The following is a 21,305-nucleotide window of genomic DNA, read 5'->3' on the forward strand; positions in this document are numbered from 1 at the left end:
CACCACACAGACAGGCGGCCTCCCCATCTCAACCCCTCCCCCTTACATCCTAGGAGCCCACTGCTCACTGTCTTGGAAGTGTAGGAAAAGGCATCTAGGGCAAACAGAAAAGGCACAGGGAAGCTCGGAAGGTGTGGGCTCGACCCTCACTGTTTCTCACCTGGACTATGCAGTGGTTTTCCACCTGGCCCCTGCCTCAAGCTGCTACTCCTTCCCCAAGCCCATCCCCTCCCCACGCCCAGCCTAGGCTCCAGGCTGCAAATGGACTGGAGTCATCCGGGACTTCTCTGCAGGAAGCCCAGTTGCCTACATAATTAATTAAGTCCACCTCTCTGTCCATTAGTGTGGCTTCTTCCACTCCCTCACCTGCAGCCTATCTCAGCTGCTCCAGTCCCCCTGCCCCCCAGGCCCTTTCTGCTTTTCATGTTCATGCCTCTGCTGGATTCCTTCCCTTCCAATCTCAACCACCTGGTGAACTCTAATTCACCTTTTAATGCCTTGCTCAATTGTCGCTTTCCCTGTGAAGCTCCTGTGACCACCACCAGAGTAAAAACTCCCTCCTGTTGCCATACATTTGACAAATGGTGCTATCATCATTTATCTGCCTGTTTGGATTATAAGCTTCCAGACAGGAAGCTTAGTCAGGGCCTAGTCATCATTTTAAATGAGTTCTAAAAGTTCATTAGAATATTCTTTGTTCATAGCCATAAATGTGATAAACGCTGTCGTTACCTAAACTAGCCCACAAATGCTGTTTTTAAGTTATCATTTTCTTGAATTTGCTGAATTCAACTCAGCAAACACTAATTGAGCACCTACTATGTGCTGGGTTCTGGAATAGACACTAGATATAAAAACATCATCAATTCAAAATGGGATATGGAGGAAGGAACTTTTAGAACTCATTTAAAAGTTGTAAAGGAATTCATGAAAATACTCACAAATGGCTTTGCAAGGCAATGGAACAGAATCCACTTACCATTAATTGTCTCTTGTGTACCAGGCTTTATGCCAGGTACTTTGTTTAAAAGATGAATAAAAGATGGTCTTTGAAGAAATTACCAGTACAGTGGATCAGAGAAATAGTAAGAGACTTGTAATTAAAATGCAGTGGGATAAGTACTCTAACAGCTGATATTTAAGTTTGTAGAGTTGACATAAAACTTGGAAGAGTCATTAGAATTGGGAAGCTATAATGTACTCCCTGCTTAGGACATATTCAACCTACTCTGGTAAAAATTTCTCTCATTTGGTTTCTCTTTTCATTTGGTTTCTCACTTGGAGTCACCATTTATTGGTTGTAACTGATATGCAGAATCTTTGTAATTTTGCTATTTATCTGATCTTCTGGAATAACTAGGAAGACTCACATCCCCCCAGGCTCTCAGGGGCAGGAGCAGAAGCTTAGAAGATGCCAGGAGCTCACCAGATGACAGAATGGGAAAGAAGACTGCTGATCTCATCTGTCTCTCACTGAGTAATATTTCTTCATCAACCACTCCCTGTTCCCAGTCTTTTGCCATGAATCTTCCCATCTTCCTTATCTACTTGCAAATTTGTACTCAAGTTTCAAGATGCAGGCTAGAGCCTTTAAGATTAACTTTGTCAGTGTGGGAAGTCCCAGAAGGTTTTTGAACAAGGGATCTGATATGATAAAAGTGGTCTTCTGAGAAAAGGAATCTGTTATTGGCTCACAGAGCTCAGTAAGTACAGTTGGGAGATTGTTATAAAAGTCTTGGCACAAAGTGGTGAGAAACTAGACTAAGACAGAGCAGACCTGGTATCTGTTCTTGGTTCTTATTAAATCCTTGACTAGCAACCCAAGGGCTGCATTTTGGATATTATTAATTAGATTGGACTCTCTTTTGATTACCCAACCTCTCCATCTGTTGTAATTACTATTTGATGATATTATTTGTCTCTACCATTAGAATGTAAGTCCCATAAGGGCAGCTACAAGTCTATCTCGTTCATTACTGGCTCCCCAGAACCTAGCGCTCTGTCTGAAGCCAGAGGTGCTCAATAAATATCTGTTGATGCATCACTGACTATATAGCAACCTTAAGTGAGTTCTGGAAAATGCCTCCTTTGGAAGAATTAAAAGAAGTACCCGATTTTAGACATGTTCTCAGCACATCCTCCTCCTTTTCTATTAGCACTTTTCAAGCCAGGCCCTCAATTAAACCAAAGTAGAGAACAAGTCAGGCGAATTTGGCTTCTGCTGTTTTAATTTTCTCTTTAGTGATTTTAGCCTCTTGTGCGGTCATTTGTAGATCACAAAGTTTGACAACTTGTCTCCATGCCTGTTTTGGATGTTAATTATATCTTTGTTCCTGATGACCTTACAATTCCCACTGGGGCACTGGCAGGGTTCTGGCAAAGGGGACCAAGGAGCAGGCTGGCACTCAGTGCAATTGTCATAATTTATTTCCAGTTCAGACACAGAAAGGACATCAGTTTACCAAATATACAAAAAAATCTCCTTACAAGAAAAACGAAAAGAAAAAAAATCACTTAACTGATGGTGGTGGTGTAACCAAGTCCCTTCAGGGATCCAAGAAATCAGCCATTTTTTAATGCCAGCTTTATCAATTAATACTTCTTGACTCTACTTCAAGACTGGCTATTCTCAGGCTCTGGAAGAAAATGTCAGAGGAATCACATATTGTATAATAATAACAGGCCACATTTATTGGTTCCTTACTGTGCGCCTGCTGATTTGCAAGGATTGGCTCATTTAATCATCAAAATAACACTAGGAGGTCAGTTGAGGAAACTGAGGCTTGAAAAGGTTAAGTAATTTTCCTATGGTGACCCAGCTTGTAAGATGTGATTCTGGATTTGAATTTAGGTAGTTGACACCACAGGACTCCTTTCCCTCCTATATTTGGAAGTCTCCCCAGGGGCACCTATTAATTGGTCAAATGTGCAAATTTCCCTGGCTGAGGATCCTAATTAACCGCTGGAAACACCCACCATACGAAATACTCTCTCTCGCTTACTATAAGTGTAGGCAAAAAAGGGCTCTTTCACGTATGTCCCGACTAAGGCTGGTTGTCACTCTCTGAAATGACTCTGGTAGGAGGCAGAAGCACAATCTGCTCTATAGTAAGTGCCCTAAAGGGTAGGGTCGTGAGCATCTGCCCCAATAAAACCAATAACATAGTCGTCATGAGGCTTTCAAATCCAGAATTTTAGCTGCTAAGGCCTAGCTTTAATCTGTAGGATTCTCGGTATTGGGAAGGCATTGTGCTTTATCCCATGGATTTGACTGTTCATTGCCCTGCACAGAGCCTTCGCTGGCTCCCCACTGTCTAGTTAAATGCCTGTATTCTTTTAAAAATAATGAGATATAATCGCCACGTTGGAAGTTTTATGAGACATACATGTATAGGTTATAAAATAATCACAAAGCAACCATCCACATCACTATCACCCAGGCGAAGCCAGAGAACATTCAACTAGACGATGCTTATTAGCATCTGCTGACGTCACAGAAAGAGACAATCGGACATTATAAGCCTCCTGATGGGAGTGCCAACCCCACGTATAAGGGAGTTGGCCAAAAACATTGATTCCAAATCAGATTCGGTTCTAGAATGAACTTCCAGTTTACACAAAATATAGGAGGCAGAGGAACGTATTAAATATTCCAGAGATGCAATCAACAAAATCCAGACTAAGGGTAACACAGGGCAAATTACTTAGATTTTGAATAGCAATAACAATAAGAACAACAACAAATTGCAAGAAGAGAGAAAGACAGAGAGAGAGAGAGAGAGAGAGAGAGAGAGAGAGAGAGAGAGGAGGAGAAGGAAGAAATTATATAAAGGGATCTATCAATCTCCTTTGTATCCTGATTTGAACAAACCAAATATGAAAAATATTTATGAGACAATTGGGCACTGATTGAATATTTGATGATATTAGGGAAATTGTTCTATGTTTAATAATTGCATTGTGGTTATATTAAAATTGCCTTTATTTTTTTAGAGGCACATATTGAAGTAGCTTCTGATGAAGTGATATGCTGTCTGGGATTGGAATGGAAATGATCCAGTGGGGGTTGTAGCAGGAAATGAGTGGGGTTTTACATGAAACAAGGTGGCCATGTGTTGCGATTGTTGAGGCTAGGTGTGCCTGTGGAGTTCAATCCATGATTCTCTCTACCTTTTTATATGTTTGAAAATGTCTATAATAAAAAGAAGAAAGGAAAGTAGTTTTCTTTTAAAGTGCAATTCATATGCCACCTCATTCAAATCAAAAGTAGCCTTTTTCTCCTCAGTTAACTCGCAGCATTTTCTTTGTTCCTGACTCACAGCATGGGTCTCCTTTTGCCACCACCCTCCGCCCCTTCCTCCTTATTAGTATTCAGGTGTTCAATAAACATTTATCACATCACTGAATTAAATGGAAAGAGATTTCAGCATGCATCAGAAACATTTTTAACAAGATCTGCCTGCTGCCCACACCCCTAAGCACCCAGAAAAGAGTCACTTCTGAACAGGGATGATTTCTTTTCACATGTGGGGAGAGGAGCCAGACTGGCTGAGTCTAGGGTATGGACCTTTTACAGGCTGCAAAAATGCCTCCTCCCCTCCACCTGCCACACACACACACATTAAAGCAAGTCACTAGCCCTTGAATTCCTTTCAGGAGTGCCCTTAATGGACAGCAGGGCTCTCGGTGACATTTCCAATCACCTTTGTCCCTCTGGCTGTTTTCTCTGTGCGTCTGAGAACAGCATGATACTCAGAGTCTTTCTAAGTGTTCCAATAAAATCAGAATGCTTTGGGAGTTCCAGAGGAGTGTTATCAGGGAGCATTAATGCCTCCAGAAGACTAACTTGTCATAGAATGATGCGAAGGGCTGGCAATTGCTTCAGACCATCTATGGCTTCCTGTGAACTAGAACATTCCATCAGCGATGTCTCGGCAGACATTAGTTGATTTCAAAAATGCCATCCATTTTCTCCAAAACTATGTCATCAACATCCCATTTTCATTTTCATTATGACCATTACAGTCATCATTCCCTACCATTTTTCACAGTACTGTTGTGTGCATGCAAATGAGCTAAGCACCATACAACAGAAACAGGCATTTATAGGGAGAAAATGATCTGAGAATCTCAGTAAAACAGCAGCTGACTATGAGTCAGAAGTTGGGGCTATTTAAAAGCAAACATGCAATTTGGAGGCAGGGCAACAGAAAACATACCTATAGCTATTGGAAGGTGTTAATCCACTTAATCTTGGGTCACTGCATTTTCTAAAGAAGGTACAGATATTGAAAATGGTCCTGAGAAGAGACATGGAAATAGAGGAATAGCTTCTAAACTTAAGGTTGCAAGGATGTTTTCTCCTGGAGAAAGAGAAGACTGCATTAGGCAGGGTGGTAAGTAAATGCCACAAAGTGAGGTGAGGAATCTGAATTCAGTTTCTAATCATGATCAGTGCCTTTCCATCAACTCAAAGATTAAAGAAGAAATGAGCCTTAACAAGAGAGATTTTAATTAGAAGAAAAGTGTGCCCATGATCACAAGCCAGAACAGGTTCTCAAAAGAAGTAATTGAGCCTCCATTGGCCCATATCTTTTGAAAATAGAATAATTCCCCATTTCTCTCTTATACAATCTAAGAACAGGTGACTCAGGGACATTTGGCTTAAGCAGAGACTTCCATCTTTAACTCTCACCACACCAAAATGCTCTCTCATCTAGACTTTATGTCCATGGTGGCATTTTTGGCCTCTCTTTCCCTCCCCTGATGGGTATGCGTGTGGGGTTATTTTTCTGGAAGCAGGAGTCATTTAGCAGTCAACTGCTGTGCCACCTGCTGCAATCACAGACGATCGGCCCAAATCTGAAGTTTATAGGTGCCAGCTCCGGCCATGGGACAGAACATTTCCTTCACAGTGTCCATGACTCACAGCCTTGTTCTTCCTGCATCTAAGTGGCTATGGGCAATTCTACTTTGGGAGTGCCACTAAAGCCAGGGTTACTCAAGATGTATCCCACTGTCTTTCTCTCCACCTATAAAGTTCTTTATATAAAGAGTTTCCTTTCCAAATGGTCTTATTCATCTCCAAGTCTGACCTTTTCATTTTGCAGATAAACAAACATGAACTCAGGGATTGCCCTACCCAAGGCCAGAACCCAGGTGTTCTCCTGCCTAGGCCAGGTATCTGCTACTATGTAGGTTGTCCATCTCTTCCTGCTTCCATAGTTGAAGAATTGAGGAACAACTCTTAAGAAAAGCACAAAGATCCAACCATAGGCAAAAGATGAATTTTGCAGAGCTACAGGGTTATTATTTTTTCCAGAAGTCCAGTGTACTTGAGGGAGTTAATGGGATAGAAAGGCCCTGTTGGAGCAAAGGACAGAAAGCTGAACTTCTGGAATAACCCCACCTGGCAAATTTCTCCTTCCTCAACATGAATGTGGACTAAATTGGCAAAAGAGTAGGCGTTACATCCACCTCACCCCTGCCTTATTCATTAATGCATTCATTCAACATTTACGCAGAAAAATCTGCCATGTGCTGGGCACTGTGCTCACTGCTATGATAGATCCAGAGACGAATAAGTCTCTGATCTCCAGTAGCTTACAGACAGGTGGGATAGAGCACCACATCATACCAGGATGCCAAGGCCCAGATTTGTCCCTGGGACCATTGACAAGGCATAGCCTGAAGCCAATCACTGTGCTCGGCTCTATCCAGGGTTGGGGGCGGTCATGTGCTACCTTGTTGGCCATGGATGTTATACTTTTTTAGTTCTTTTCCTCCTCCTTCTCAGTGTCTCATGACTGGAATGAACCTTAGAGATCATCTAGCCTTAGTATCTTTACTACATGGATGAATAAATTAAGGGACAACCTTGAAAGTGGGTAGTGGAGGTACTGAATGAATGTTCCATGCCTGGGCCAGGTCTGAAATGCTCCCCCCAGCAGGCAGCCCTAGCCTGGCTGGGCATGAAAAATGAGCTCAGCTGCTTCTCCCCCAGTCCTTTCAGGGCCAATGCCAAGAGCCATGACCCAATGCAAAGCTATTTTTTTAAAAACAGAAACCTGCTAAATGTGTGTATTCATATTTGGGGTTATAGATATGTACTGGGTATTAACAGCGGATTTATAAAAGCATCCAAAATTCTAGGGGTAATTAGTCACTGCTACATGTGACCCAGATATAACAGATTACCTGGCCTTAGTATCCCTGACTAACTCCTGTCCTTTGGGGTGGCTCCCCTTCAGAGCCTGTGTCCATTCCATCTCTATTAACCTGATGCTAAACAGCAGGGGTCTGGGCAAGGAAATAGTACCACAGGGCTCTCAGTGTACTTTCAGCCACTTAGCTCTTTACACTAACTACTCTACTAAGCACTCGGCAGAGTGGTGTGAGCCTCCAGTGTGTCTCCCATATTCCAAGGCAGGAAGCACCTGTTCGACACAGAGATGAAATGTCTTGTGATTTTGTGTTCTCCAGATCCTGTTACTTCTCTTGTCTCACTGTTTTAGAGAGCCTACTTAGTTGGCCTCATCTTAGTTTGACAATTCATAGCAAAAGCATCCTCTCTAACCGTTATTAGTACTAATTTCACTGCCATGTAAAGAGAATCAGGGAAAGTGTAGGTCCCTATTTAAAGGTTAGATAATGAATTTAGTTGATTTGGGGAGATGAGAGCTTCTAACAAGCAGTTCCAGAATGTCCTAAAATGGAAGATACTAGGTCCAATAATCTAGTTTTTGGCTCAGTTTAAACCAGGAGAATGAAGGTGGAGTACGAAATGGTTACTGACAATATTTAAGGTGGAAAGATACAGAGAAAGAGAGGAAGAGGGAGAGAGAGAGAGAGAGAAGAAAGGGATCCAGGTGCAAGGATCCTGAACTCAGATCTGTGGCAATCCGAGTGCTGAGGCAAGAAGCACGCCTCTGCAGTCCCTCAGAGAGGCCGATGCATGGAGGACATAGCCAGGGAGAAGGACACGCCACAGAACCCGTGACTGGCAGCCAGGGCTTCCTGCAGGTCTCTGCAGCCCAGACCAAACAACCAAGGGTCCTTCTTTATCTTTCACTCTAGGCTCAAAGCCCAATTTTTTCTTAATTAGAGAAGTTGTAGGTTTACAGAAAAATCATGCATAAAACACAGAATTCCCATGTTCCACCCTGTTATTAACACCTTGCTTTATTAGTGGGTACATTTGTTATAATTCATGAAAGAACGTGTTTACAATTGTACTATTAACTATAGGGCATCGTTTACTATAGCATTCACTGTGTTGTGCAATTGTACAATTGCATTTTTTTTAAAAATTTTTTCCTCTAGTAACATATATGAGCTAAAATGCCTGTCTTGTTCCTCAAAGTCCTACACTTAGGGGCAAGACAACGGCAGTGCCCTTCTCCTGTGGGAATGGATCAAGGGAGCCGTGAGCTGTGAGCTCCCGTTCAAGGGGCCTGAACAAGACTTCACAGTGTGGAGGAGCCTGCCGCTCTGCTGCTTCTTACAGCATCCTACCCCAACTGGCTCACGCCTGAGAGACGGGTAGGGAGTCTTGTGCAAACTCCTAGTGCCTGGCTATGGGAATGGAGCACCCACTGATCAGGGGAACCTTTGCCGGCCACTGGAGAGGGCACCTGGGGGTAAAAAGGCCTCTCCATGCAGGTGCCCCAGGGAGCAATGCCCCTGAATTCTCATGGGGCTCAACCAGTGAGCTGATGTTTATGTGTGGCAGCCACTGCAGCACCCATTCATCACAATGGTGTGAAAACAATAACATTATTGCATTATTACTGACATGTTGATGCAAATGCTCATTTCCTACAACACTGAGAAAATGAAATGGCTCAGAAGGGAACAAGGAAGTGCCCAGGGAGTAATAACTGTTATACTGGCGAAGAGCTTTGACAAAGGATAACTCCACTGTGATTTCATCAGCCAAAGCCCAATTAACCTCTGCGGAGCCATCTACCCTAAGACTGGGCAGTGGGAAATGCCTCTGGCCATCTACTACACTCCCCTTTCAGCAGCTGAGAAATAGTGCTGGGATGATTCCAAGCTGAGAAATGCCCATTAATGTCCATTTCATGAAAACCCAAATACCCACCAGTACACCCTTCACCAGATCCAGGGTAGGTTGGGAAGTCAGCTAGACTGATATCACCTAGTTTGGATGACAGGAGATGAAGCGGGAGTGTTTTGGATGGGCTAAGCGCAGAATACTTTGTCTTCCAAGGGAAACTGCCCCATCCACAGCCCCTGCTGCCTTAGAGGGGTCTGTATTTTAGCAAGTGGCTCTTCCCCCCTCCCCTCCCCCCAATTTTTTGTATGCTGTTTGGCAAGGTCACATTTCATTATTTTTCCATGTGAGTATCCCGTTATTGAAGCACCATTTGTTGAATTTTTTTTGTTTGGTTGGTTGGTTTTGTTTATTTTTTTTCTCATTTGCTTTTTGGGAAGAGCATGGACTGGAAATCGAACTGGGGTCTCCTGCATGGCAGGCGAGAATTCTACCACTGAAGTACCATTGCACCCCACCTCCCTTTTATGAGGAAATCAATGGGCCCAGAGGAGAGCATGACCTAGGCACAGCCCATCCACGAGTTAGTTCAGACTGAGGCCCGGCAGGAAAGGGTGATGAAGGCCAGTCAGTTTCCTCTCGAGTTGACTTAGACCAGAGGCTGTCAGAGCCTGGGCAGTTGGCAGGCAGAGCTGAGGTCACATGGTAATGAACCAATGCAGGGAGAGTGGAGAAGGAGCAGAAATCATGAGCACAAAGAGGAGACAGCTGGGAGGAGAGAGAACACAGCGGAGAGAGGCTGAACAGCATCTAAGACAGGCAAGGGGAGACTGGCACAGAACTCCTCAAACAGTCTGCGGTGATGGTCCACTGTTTTTTCTCCAATCCATTACAAACTGATTTTCCAAACAGTAAAATGCAATAGAAATGTTGTGGCAAAGTCAGCTAGTTATAAGAACCTCTAACCTCCCTTACTCAGGAATCTCAGTGCAGAGTGGTAACACATTGGCCAGACTGAACTGGCCCACAGATCAGTTGGTGGCTGACGCAGAGATTGTCATCCTGGACCTGGGGTCTAAGGCTCATCGCTACTGGCTGCGTGGGTGGCTCTCACCTGGAGGTGGAATTGCTCCCTGCCCCTGCCAGGAATGCACAAAAAATGGTTGCCCTGCTAGAATGTGGGAAGCACCCCTGTTGAGAAACACTGTGTGCTGATTTGGAGCTGTTATGTACCCCACAAAAGGCCATGCTCTTTGAGTCCATCCCTGTGGTCACAGACTACTGTGGGTGGGACCTTTTGGTTAGACTATTTCAATTGAGATGTGACCCAGCCCATTCAAGGTGGGTCTTAATCCTTTATTGGAGTCCTTTGGGAAGAGGATAAAAGACAGTAAAAGTCCTGAGAGGTTAGAAACACCCACAAGATGTGAAGAAAGGATGCACAGGAGCTGAGAGAAAGCCACTAAAGCCAGAAGCTAAACCCAGGAAAAAAGGACCAGCAGACTTGGGCCACGTGCCTTCCCATGTGTCAGAGGAACTGCAGATGCCAGCAGTCTTTCCTCAGAGAAAGTATCCTCTTGATGCCTCAGTTGGGACATTTTCATGGCATTAGAACTGTAACTTGTAATTTAATAAAACCCCATTGTTAAAAGCCAACCCATTTCTAGTATAATGCATTCTGGCAGTTTTAGCGTAATGAAATATATGGGTTTGAAGCTTGAAGGTCAAGGAGAGCCCCATCTTTTGCAGGAGGGCCATCAGCGTGCCCACTGACAGATGACCTATTTTAGCCAGCATCTCCCCCCAAAAAACAATCAGGATCGAGGGACCCAGACAGGACAGACAGAAGGGTGTTGGAGAGGGAGCTCTGGGCTGAGAGCCAAGCAGAGCCTAAAGCATCCAGGGACAGAAAGATAATGTAACCTTTGACAAACTGCAGTGGCTTAAGAGTTGTCTGCACAGACAGAACTGTCCACATCCATTTAATTAGATTTTAATTTCTCTTTACACATTTGGTTTTCAAAAATTCTAAGAAGTAATTATTTCCAGGATCAATTGACTAGGAGGAACAATCCCCAAGTTAGAATAAGCAGCTTAAGGAGGTTTGTCTCATCCCTGTTCAAACACAGCGCCTTCCAGAAGCTGCTCAACTGCATCAGATGCCCATGAGACAGAGAGCTGGCAGAGAGGCAGACATGTGGCTTGAGAGAGGGCGGGAGGCGAGGTGTGAGCAAGGAGGAAGTCTCTTGTGCTTCTGTCACGTCACACAGTCTGAGGATAATATGAGGGAAAGAAACTCAAAAGCACTCATGGTCTGATGGTCAGTTCGGGCCTTCGTGTATAGAAACATAAGCAGCAGTGTCTTCCTCATTATTTGGTGCTTAGTAAAAAATGTCTACACTTAGATAAACTACCTGTAATACCTTTTGGAAGAGAGTGAGTCACCTGATGGAAACCTGACAAAGTGTTTCACATCATAGGGTATACTCTCAGTTACCTTATTGTGAACCCAGAACATTCTGTGGAGAAACGATCCAATCAACACTGGAGAGCTTACCATTGATGGAATCAGTTTAAAAGAGAAACAAGAAAAAAGGAAATTTAATGCATTTTTAGCAATTCTTGCTGAGTACGTAACTTCATAATTGCAAGTATGGCCATCACTGCAAAGGTGACTTTTTAAGGTTCACTTTAAAGGACAATGCAGCAAAGGGTTGATCGGTTGTAAAAATCAAGAATATGCCCACAAGTGGGGGTGACTGAAAATATCTAACAGCTGATTAGACCAAGGGACGAACAATTAGAATGGAGCTATGGGTAAATCTAGCTTACAGCCCTGCTTTCGACACACACAAACAATCAGATGTCCTGAGGGATATTTGTAGCATGGGATAATACTTCCAGCAGTCATGTTATACATATATTGAGAAAGAGTGTATTACAATCAACAAAATGTGGCACAGGTGACAGCAGAAACCTGTGCAGATGACACAAGATATGGCTTCAGTGGTGGGGAGAAAGCACAAATATGGTGCATGCACAGAAGATTGAATAAAATTGTTTGGTTGGAGACACGAACGGAATAAGTAGTGTTTCTAAATTGACTACTGTCTGTAATGCATGATTTTAAATGTGTATCTGAAACTAAATTAATAGTTTAAATACAAGTAGATAGATGTCTTGACTATTTTATCTATAGTTCTAAAAGCGCATGTGTCTACCTTGGCCAAAACTCAATGGGATTTTTTTCAGCCATTTATTTGGGAGTTTTCTTATATTTTGGCACATAAGATATGTGATGACCAGATGGCTGCAAAGAATGAATGCACTTCACATAGTTGCCAAAAAACACTCTAAATCTAAAGCATTAGAATCCACCTTGGGAACTGTAAAAAACTATTGACATCCAGACCCCGCCCTCGAGCACGTGAATCATAATTTCTGGGGGTAGCACCAGGGCACTGTATTTTGGCAAACTCTTTAGATGATTGTAAAGTGCAGCCAAGGTTAAGAATCACTGTCCAAAGGGCTATTCACATATCTGCAGTCACGTCCTTTTGGGGGCGAAGTGGGGGAGGGGGGAAGGCATTTACAGATGCTTGCCATAGCAAGGGCTTGGGATGGGTTTGGATTCTGGCTTTTCTATTAATTGGTTGTGTGATCTTGTAAACATGACCGCACCTTTCTGTGCCCCAGGTTCCTCATCTGAAAATTAGAAAAAAATAAAAATAAAAGTACCCATTCAGTGAGTGGTTTTTCTGAAGATTAATAAATTAATACTATGTTAGTTTGCTAGCTGCCAGAATGCAATATACCAGAACTGGAATGGCTTTTACAAAAGGGAAATTTAATAAGTTATAAGTTTACAGTTCTAAGGAAGTGAAAGTGTCCAAATTAAGGCACCTATAAGAGTTTACCTTTGCTTAAGAAAGGCCAATACTGTCTGGAACAGTTCTGGCAGTGGCTGGCATCTGCTGGTCCCTTGCTCCTGGATTCTGTTGCTTTCAGCCTCTGTTCCTGTGGGGGTTCCTCACTTTGCCTCTCTGAAGTTGTCTTTCATCTCTAAGCTTCCCTTGGCTCTCTCCAGGTTCCAGCTTGCTTAACATCTCATGGTGAATCTGCTGGGCTCCAATCGTCTCCAAACATCCATGTCTCTGTTTTCTGCCTGTCAGTTTTGCTCTGAAGTTTTGGCCTGCTCTTTCATTTGTGAGGTTTCTCCAAAATGTTTCCTCTTCTAAAGGATTCCAGTAAACTAATCAAAACCCACCTGGAATGGGTGGAATCACATCTCCATCTAATCAAATGATCACAGGCACAATTGTGTGTGTCACATCTCCATGGAGATAATCTAATCGAAAGTTTCTCAGGTACAGCACTGAATCACGATTAAAAGGAACAGTTACTCCTGCAAGATTGGATCAGGATTAAAACATGGTTTTCTAGGATGCATAATACTTTCAAATGGGCACAAATACATAAACGATCCTTAGAACAGTGCCTGGCACAAAAATGACAGCTCAACCCACACTAGCTGTTATGATCCACAGGTGAGCCAGGCAGGCATGCTTCCTACTGCCACCCCCACCCCCACTCCTGCCATCCCCACCCTCCATGGCATATGTATACTCTGTCCCTACCGTGGTTCATCTAACATGTTGCTGTTTAAGTAGAGGAGATGAGGCATGGTAAACTGGAGGGGGTGTGGAGCCAGAGAACTAGGCATATAGCTTCAGCAAAATGTTTCATCTCAGCACGAGTCATGACCCATGAGCAGGGAGTGGAAAGGGGAGGGCCAGGTGGTGTCTGGGGGGCGACACAGAGCCAGTTAAGGGAGGCTCCCAACCTCGAGACATGGTGGGACATGCTTATTCAAAACATCTAAACTCATACCCAATACACATTTCCTGCTGTCAACCATCCTCCGTAGAGAGGCCAAAGCAGCAGCTCCATGGGGTAAACCCCAGGACTACTTGGTGTAAAACGTGGCTCTCAGGGTCATGTGAACTGCATGGTTGGAAGTTGGTATGTGGGTTGTAGCAGGGGCCTCCTTTCCTGTCTGCACAGCATATTGAGTATCTGGATAGTATCACAGCCCGTATGGCTCTAAGGCCAGTCTGCTTGGGTTCAGCTCCACCGCTGGTTGGTGGTGGCCTTGGAAAGAGGCTTGACCCTCCGGGCTCAGTTGCTTCATCAGTAAAAGAGGTTTTGTGAGGATTGAATGAATTGATGTATCTGGAACAATGACACAGTGTCTGGCACGTTAGTAAGTGGTATATAAATGTTGGCTATTATTTTATGTCCTGATGATGTCAGTCTCCTATAAGATATATGAATTAAAAATAATTTCCCTTTCCTCTCAGGTCACACAAAATCTCAAAAAATAGGTCACTGCATCTCAGATCCACAACAGGTCCTTCTTTTGGGTTTTAACAAAGTGCTTTTAGGAATACCACTGTGCTTCAGGTGTCACCACTCTTAGAGTGCTATCAACTCTCTAAAGTTGGAACAGAACTCATGCTGTTCCATTCTGATATGTTTCCCACATGCCCAAGAACTTTATCTGTCATGGTGGATAGGGTATAGTCCAGCTGTGGGGATAAGACACGGATGCAAATAATACAAATGTAATTAAACCCAAGAGAGGGACCAACCATGGGTAAACGGAGGTCAAAAAAAGGTAGGGATTCTATCCGGCAGAAGAATGTGAAGATGGTGTTGTTCAAAGTAGTTCTTGAAGGATGATGAATAGAATTTCATCAGGTGGGGTTATAGAAGTGAGAAAGAACATTCTTGACATTTTAGGTAGAGGGAATATCATGAGGAGAAATATGAAGGTGGAGAAGTGCCAGTAAGTCATCTAATTTGATTGATGTGTAAGTTATGGTAGGGAAGAGTTGGGGGTAAGATATATTAGGGCTTTATCATAAAAGACCTTAACTGTATATTTATCAGTCAGTGGGGAGTCATTAAGAGTTTGGTAAAGGAATGTCTTATCATAGTTGTGCTTGAGGAAGAGTAATTGTTCTCATAAGATGATTCAGAGGGGATAAACATAGGAAGTAGCAAGACTAGAAAGGAGGCTTCAGAATATCTTAGATGAGGGCTAATGTGGGTTTTCACAAGGTGGTTATGGAGGAACATGGATAACTGCTAGGTAAAATCTAGGAAACATGATGATTGATTGTTACAGGAAAAGGAACAACCAAAGATGAGTCCAAGGTCACCAACCTGGACGAACACAAGACTAATGGAAAACCAACCAAAAAAAGTGCACCAAGTGGAGGAGCATTTTGGGGATGCTGGTGAATTAGGTTTGAGGTGCCAAGTAGAGCTGTAGTATATAGTATTGAAGGACAGGATATTGAGATTAAGTATTCCATTAGTCCTTTATCTGTGTTTTATTTTCTCCTATATTTGTAGCATCTAGCTTAATGCTTGACACATGGTAAGCACTCAGTAAATGAATGATCCCAATTGGAGAGTACTCTCCATGAGAGGGTAACTGAAACCTAAGGAGAAGCTATTTAGGTTTGTTAAATTTGCTGAAATGCAATATACCAGAAATGGGCTGGCTTTTTCATTGGGGATTTATCACTTAAAAATTAAAGATCTAAGGCCATGAAAATGCCCAAATTAATGTATCAAGAGGAAGATATTTTCTTGGAGGAATGGCTGCTGGTACCCAGGTTTCTTCTGTCATATGGGAAGGCACATGACAATGTCTGCTGGTCCTTCTCTCCTGGTTCTGGTTTCAATGGCTGTCACCAAAAATGTCTCTGGGTATTTCTTTCTCTCTTAGCTTTTCTCAGCTCTCTCCAAAATATCTCTGCCTTTATCCTCTCATAAACGACTGCAGTAAGGGATTCAAGACCCATCTTGAATGGGCTAGGTCACATGGTCAAATGGTTTCACCCACATAGGTCTGCCCCCATAAGAATGGATTAAAAGAATATAGTCCTTTTTGTGGTACCTAACAGATGCAAACCAGCACAGAAGCTGAATGCAAAAGAGCATAAAAATAGCAAAGTTCAAGGGCAGAACTACAAGGACCATTACACTTAGGGATGAGAAGAGAATACGGAGCTAAAGAGGAGAAAAGAGCACAGAGATAGAGAAGTAAGGTAACACTGGATTGAGGGTTAACACTGAGGCCAAGACAAAGGAGAATTTGAGATAGAGGGGTGGTAAATTAGAATAAGATGAGGATTGTTTGGGTTTGCTAAAGCTGCCAAAATGCAGTATACCAGAAATGGGTTGTCCAACTCAAGTTATCAACAGGACAATACCTGGACTCATAAGACAGATTGCTGGCATCTGGGACACCTCTGTCACATGGGAAGGTACCTGGCCAGCTTCTGCTGGCCCTTCTCTCCCAAGTTTCATTGCTTTCAGCTTCTGGCTTCAGTAGCTTCCTCTCTGAGCTTCTGTGGGTCCTCTCTTTGCTTCTCTGAGGCTTTTCTCTATGAGCTTCTCTTAATTTCATCACTTTGCTTCTGTATGCATTTTATCCTCTCATAAAGGACCCCAATAAAAGGATTCAGATCCACATTGAATGAAGTGGGTCACATCTCAATTGAAATAACATAACCAAAAGGTACCACCTACAACAGGTCAGTACCCAAAGGAATGGATTTAAAGAACATGACCTTTTGGGTGCATAATGGCTTCAAACAAACACAAGGATCAAACTCAGATGCTTGGGTTTGGCAGTTAAGAGATGGCTGGTAAGGTGTGAGAGAATGCCATTTGGTCTAAGAAGTAAGACTAGAAATCATATAGCAGGAGGTAATGAGTGGTAAAAAGTGTGACAATGAAGAGAAAGTGAGAGAGGTAGCATGAGGGACACCTGGTTCCACATACCTCTTTTTTGGGTATGATTTTTCCTCTTCTGCAGGCATGGGGATGGTTGTGTGCTCAGTGGGAGGTTTTGCTTGATGCCACTGACATCAGTCCATAATTGCTGTGGTCCTTTCCCAGAAATGTACCCAGCCTGTGGCTCTTGACATCAGAACCTCTCTGGGAGTTTAGTGACCAAAATGGCTCCTCATTTTGGTTCAAACAACTTCTCTTCTTGTCAAATCAGATTACTTGGTTGTTTACACTGGTACTTGTAATTCAGATTCCCTCATCTCTGGAACTCAGCCCCCCAAAATGGGGACAATACTATCTGACTTGACTCCACCTTCAAATGGAAAAGGAATTTGGTGAGAAGGCATTGGAGAACAATATAATAACAACCCAAATTTAATATTGCATGAATTAAATGCAAAATGATTAATAAGTATGAGTCTTCAAATTCTTAATTAATTCAAGAACATCAGCCCTTGACAATTATGAAAAGTAGTCTCAGAAACCCCAGCTCTGTGCATATCCATGTGCACAGTAGGGGCTTTGCACACATTGCCAGGAGTTGTGTGGCAGCTGGACTCCTTGATGGCCTCATGAACTGAAGTCCTCAGGAGGCTTCAGAAACTGATCATCTTAGTTCATGAGCACACAACTCTAGCTTTGTGGCAATCTTTTAATCACATACTTGTATGTTATTAAAAACTAGCCCATAGTTATACACAAGCATTGGTGATTGTGTATTATTCCTCATTATAACTGCAAAAAGCACTCATATTTCCATGTCATTCATCATCCATGTGGCCTGCTGGTTGACTGTGGACAACATTTTGAAGAACCTTGCTCTAGAGGACAGGTGAGGTATGATTTGGGAATTCTTTCCAGGTACACGGAACTGGGCAACCTTAGAAGGCAAGTAGGCATTGGCAGGGAGGCCTGTTCAGTGCTGTGAAAGACTCCTCACCCAGGAGTGAAGAGACCTGAGCTAGTCAGTCTGTGACCTTGAGCAATTTGCTTTACTTCTAGAGATCTATGTCCTGAGGCATCAGGTTAGATCAGTGGAGACCCTTGGGAGGTGAAACTGCATATTCATATTAACAGACTCACATGAGCTGAAAAAATCAAAGCCATCAATCTGAGATGAACTCAGAGGGTTCTCTGACCACTAAGGTTCCTTATAGGATTAAGCTAGTTGTGCCTGGCTCTTTCCTTTCCTAGAATGATCTCCTGTGACACATCTCTGTCTGTTCTTGTAAGGCCACCCTATGATCACAATAGACATGGTTTAATCTCCAGTTTTGGACCCAGTTGGGCCTCCTCGGCCCAGATATACTTCTAAGGGGTTAGGATCTCCTGAAGAGTTGGTTGAGTGGGGAAAGGAAAGCTCAGAAGTGGGTGGGGCTTGAGTAGGAATGAGCAAAAAAATGCAAATATTCCTTAGCTCCTGAGCATCTGAGAACTTCCCCACTTGCTGGGTAACTGATTCCCCAGGGAGGAACTGCATGTGGGTCATTTAGGTGAGTGGGTATTACTTTGTGAGACAGCTATTTTTCTAGATGTCCAATCTATCTAGTAAAGGGTAAGTTAACCTTTGAGAACATGCACTAGTGGATCTTTTGAGAAACAAAGACATGGCTGAATTGCTACCTAGAAGATCTCTCCATATTTTTCTTCCTTTCTTCTCTGTATCTCCTGGGCCTTTTAATGCCTTCTGAAGCCAAATTTGTTTGGATAATGAAGGCAACAACCAGAGGGATTTATTCCAGGAATTTAAAGGACTTTCCTTCATAATCTATGACCTGGCTATTGTAGCCTCAGACCCCAGTTGGATGTTCTCCATCCCTCTTTTCGTTCTCCCGCAAACTGGACTTTATTCTTTAAGGGGCCCGAAGAAAATTCACCAAGTCGCACAGACACCCAAGATTTGTGGAAGACAGCCAAGATTCTTCAGCGCAGCTGGACATATGGAGGAATTATGAAGTTGAGTTTGAGTGAGCCAGCTGAGCAGCCGATCAGCAAACACATGTTTGTTGGGTGCAAATGCCTTCTCTGTCTCCAGTTTTATTTCATTTGCATCTGGACTATGTTCTGCTACAGCAGAAAGAGCTCTTCAAGCAACTTATTTTTGTCCACTCTCTGGCCCAAAGTACCAGGTTGATACAAAAGTCATGAGATGAAGGTCCACTTTCAATCCTTATGAGGATCTTGCTTCACACAAGATCCCCTCCCCTCTCCTCATTGATTTCAAAGAAATTATCTGCACATTTATTCTTGTGCTGTCAGGAGACCTTGTGCTTTGAGCTGGTTTTGCCCTATTGTTGATGAGCTGTTTGGGGCCATTCATACCCGATGTAGTGATTTAAAGCTATGTACCTCAGAAAAATATGTTCTTAAACTTAATCCATTCCTGTGGGTATGTGCTCTTAAAAATAGGACCTTTTGATAAGGTTACTTCACCTTATCAGGATGGGCCTTAATCATATTCTTAAGGCCCTATAGGGAAGATCATAGAGAGAGAGAAAAAAACCAAGGGAGCAGCCAGAAGCTGGAAGTCAACAGAACCTGGAAGAGAAAGGAGAAGCCACATAACAGAAAAGCCAAGGACCAAGGGTCTCTAGCAGCCAGACCCAGTATGCCTTAGTCTTCTGGGGGAATACATTGCCTTGCTGATGCTGTGATTTTGGACTTCTCCTAGCCTCAAAAGTGTAAGCCAATAAATTACCATTGTTTAAGCCAGCCTATTACCTGGTATTTGCTTTGGCATCCAGTAATTTAAAACACCCTAATACCAGTTAGTGTATTTGTGATCACTGAGCTGCTTCTGTAAAAGTTCCTTCTTGGGAGTATTGTCTGTGGAAAACCCCTATGTCAGGGTAGTTGGGCCATACATGATGTAAGCCTATGACCTTGGACTAGAGTCTTAGATTCACCACAGCAGAGACTGAATATCCATATGCTTTCAACATGTAGTTGGATGTGTTGCTGCAAGCATGGCACTTTCCATAGAAGAGCCCTCCTGACATGGTGCTACAAAGGAGAAACATAGCTCTCTGTGTGAAAGTGATTTATTGCAAATGCACTTTGCAAGGAACGGAAGGAATCTTCCACAAACCAGTGCAAAGTGAGGATGTGGGTTAGAGTTTTTTATAGGTAAAAGAAAGTGGGTAGAGATCAAAACTAAGTAATGCCCACTTGAATCTTTCTTGTCAGGTCAGCAGCGATGTTGGAGCTTCATGAGGAAGGCACGGGCACATGCCTCATCCTGTGCTGTCTCGAGCATGTCTTGTTCTTCCAGCGTCAGTGATTAGTTTTAGATATTGATATGCAAGCTTTTATTTGCAGAGTGTTCATGGTGCTTTTCTTAGCTGATTCTCAGGAATGTCAAACTTTTGTCTTTTGAGGAGGAAGTTACTGATTCACTAGGCCACAGGATGTTCTTGATGCTATTATGTTATCTTATTTCTGTAAGCAGAACTAACTGAAAAGTTCTGATTAATGTCCTGGGAACTAAGTACAAAGAGTAAATTGCTAAGCTCAGTTAGGGCAAGCATATTTTCCAGTTATCAATTTCCCCTTTGCATTTTTACTCTTCTTATTCTTATGAAGACATATTTTGTGAGCACTTTTCATATAAGAAAAATGGGCAAAGGACTCATTTTTCTGTAGTTACTTCTTGCTGGTCATGGGCAAAGAAAACCTTCATACTATTTTGGAGGATGCTCTAGACATAAACTTATAAAGACAAATAAGCAACAATAAGACAAACATTTGGCAAACAAAATAAAGGTGGCATTTAAAAGAGTTATTTCCCATTTTATAAGCAAGAGTACTAACTACCGAGAAAATGAGTTAGGTTTGCCAAGATTTTTAACATGTTTGATTACTTTGCATGTGATCTAGTATAGAGGAAATGTTATTATATTTATCAGGTATGTAGGTACAGCACTTAATGCCAATTAATGCACAGGTTTCTTTTTGAGCTGTGGTGGGTGCTAGGCTTACAATATTATACATGGTGTCCCCTCACAGGAGCAGGCCTTAGTTGCTAATTGTGTTTTTTTAAGGTTCTAACCACATCACTCTGGCAATCATGGCTCTAGAAGGTATGCTCTTTGTACAGCTAATGTAGCACAGCATTGTTGGGCCTCTGGAAAACAGGAAGGTGACCTCCAGGGTTCTGTCACTCTGTTTCATAGCACCTTCTGGCACTATGCAACAGAGCCAGCCTGGAGGCAGTGTCCACTGAAGAGCTAAAGTGACTGAACTCCTTGCAGTAGGCAGAGCTAGAGGTGTCCACAGTGGCAAGGTGTTTTCAGCAACAGCAGGTTCTCATCTACTTCTGGAGCATGTCCAGGTGATGTAACTGATACCTGTATAGTTTTAGGGACTGCAGAAAAGAGTCTAACCATTAACTCAAATGAGGAGACAGCATGGCACTAGGAGC

The 21,305-nt window shown here is 42.9% G+C and overlaps 1 long non-coding RNA gene across 3 annotated transcripts in view; it reads left to right on the top strand.

Annotated features, from left to right (window-relative positions):
• The window catches only part of LOC143651882 (uncharacterized), a 103,580-nt gene that overhangs the window by 5,459 nt on the left and 76,816 nt on the right, over positions 1-21,305 (top strand). The gene's annotated exons all lie outside the window — the stretch shown is intronic.

This window comes from Tamandua tetradactyla, chromosome 12 (assembly GCF_023851605.1).
Source record: "Tamandua tetradactyla isolate mTamTet1 chromosome 12, mTamTet1.pri, whole genome shotgun sequence".
Taxonomy (NCBI): Eukaryota; Metazoa; Chordata; class Mammalia; order Pilosa; family Myrmecophagidae; genus Tamandua; species Tamandua tetradactyla.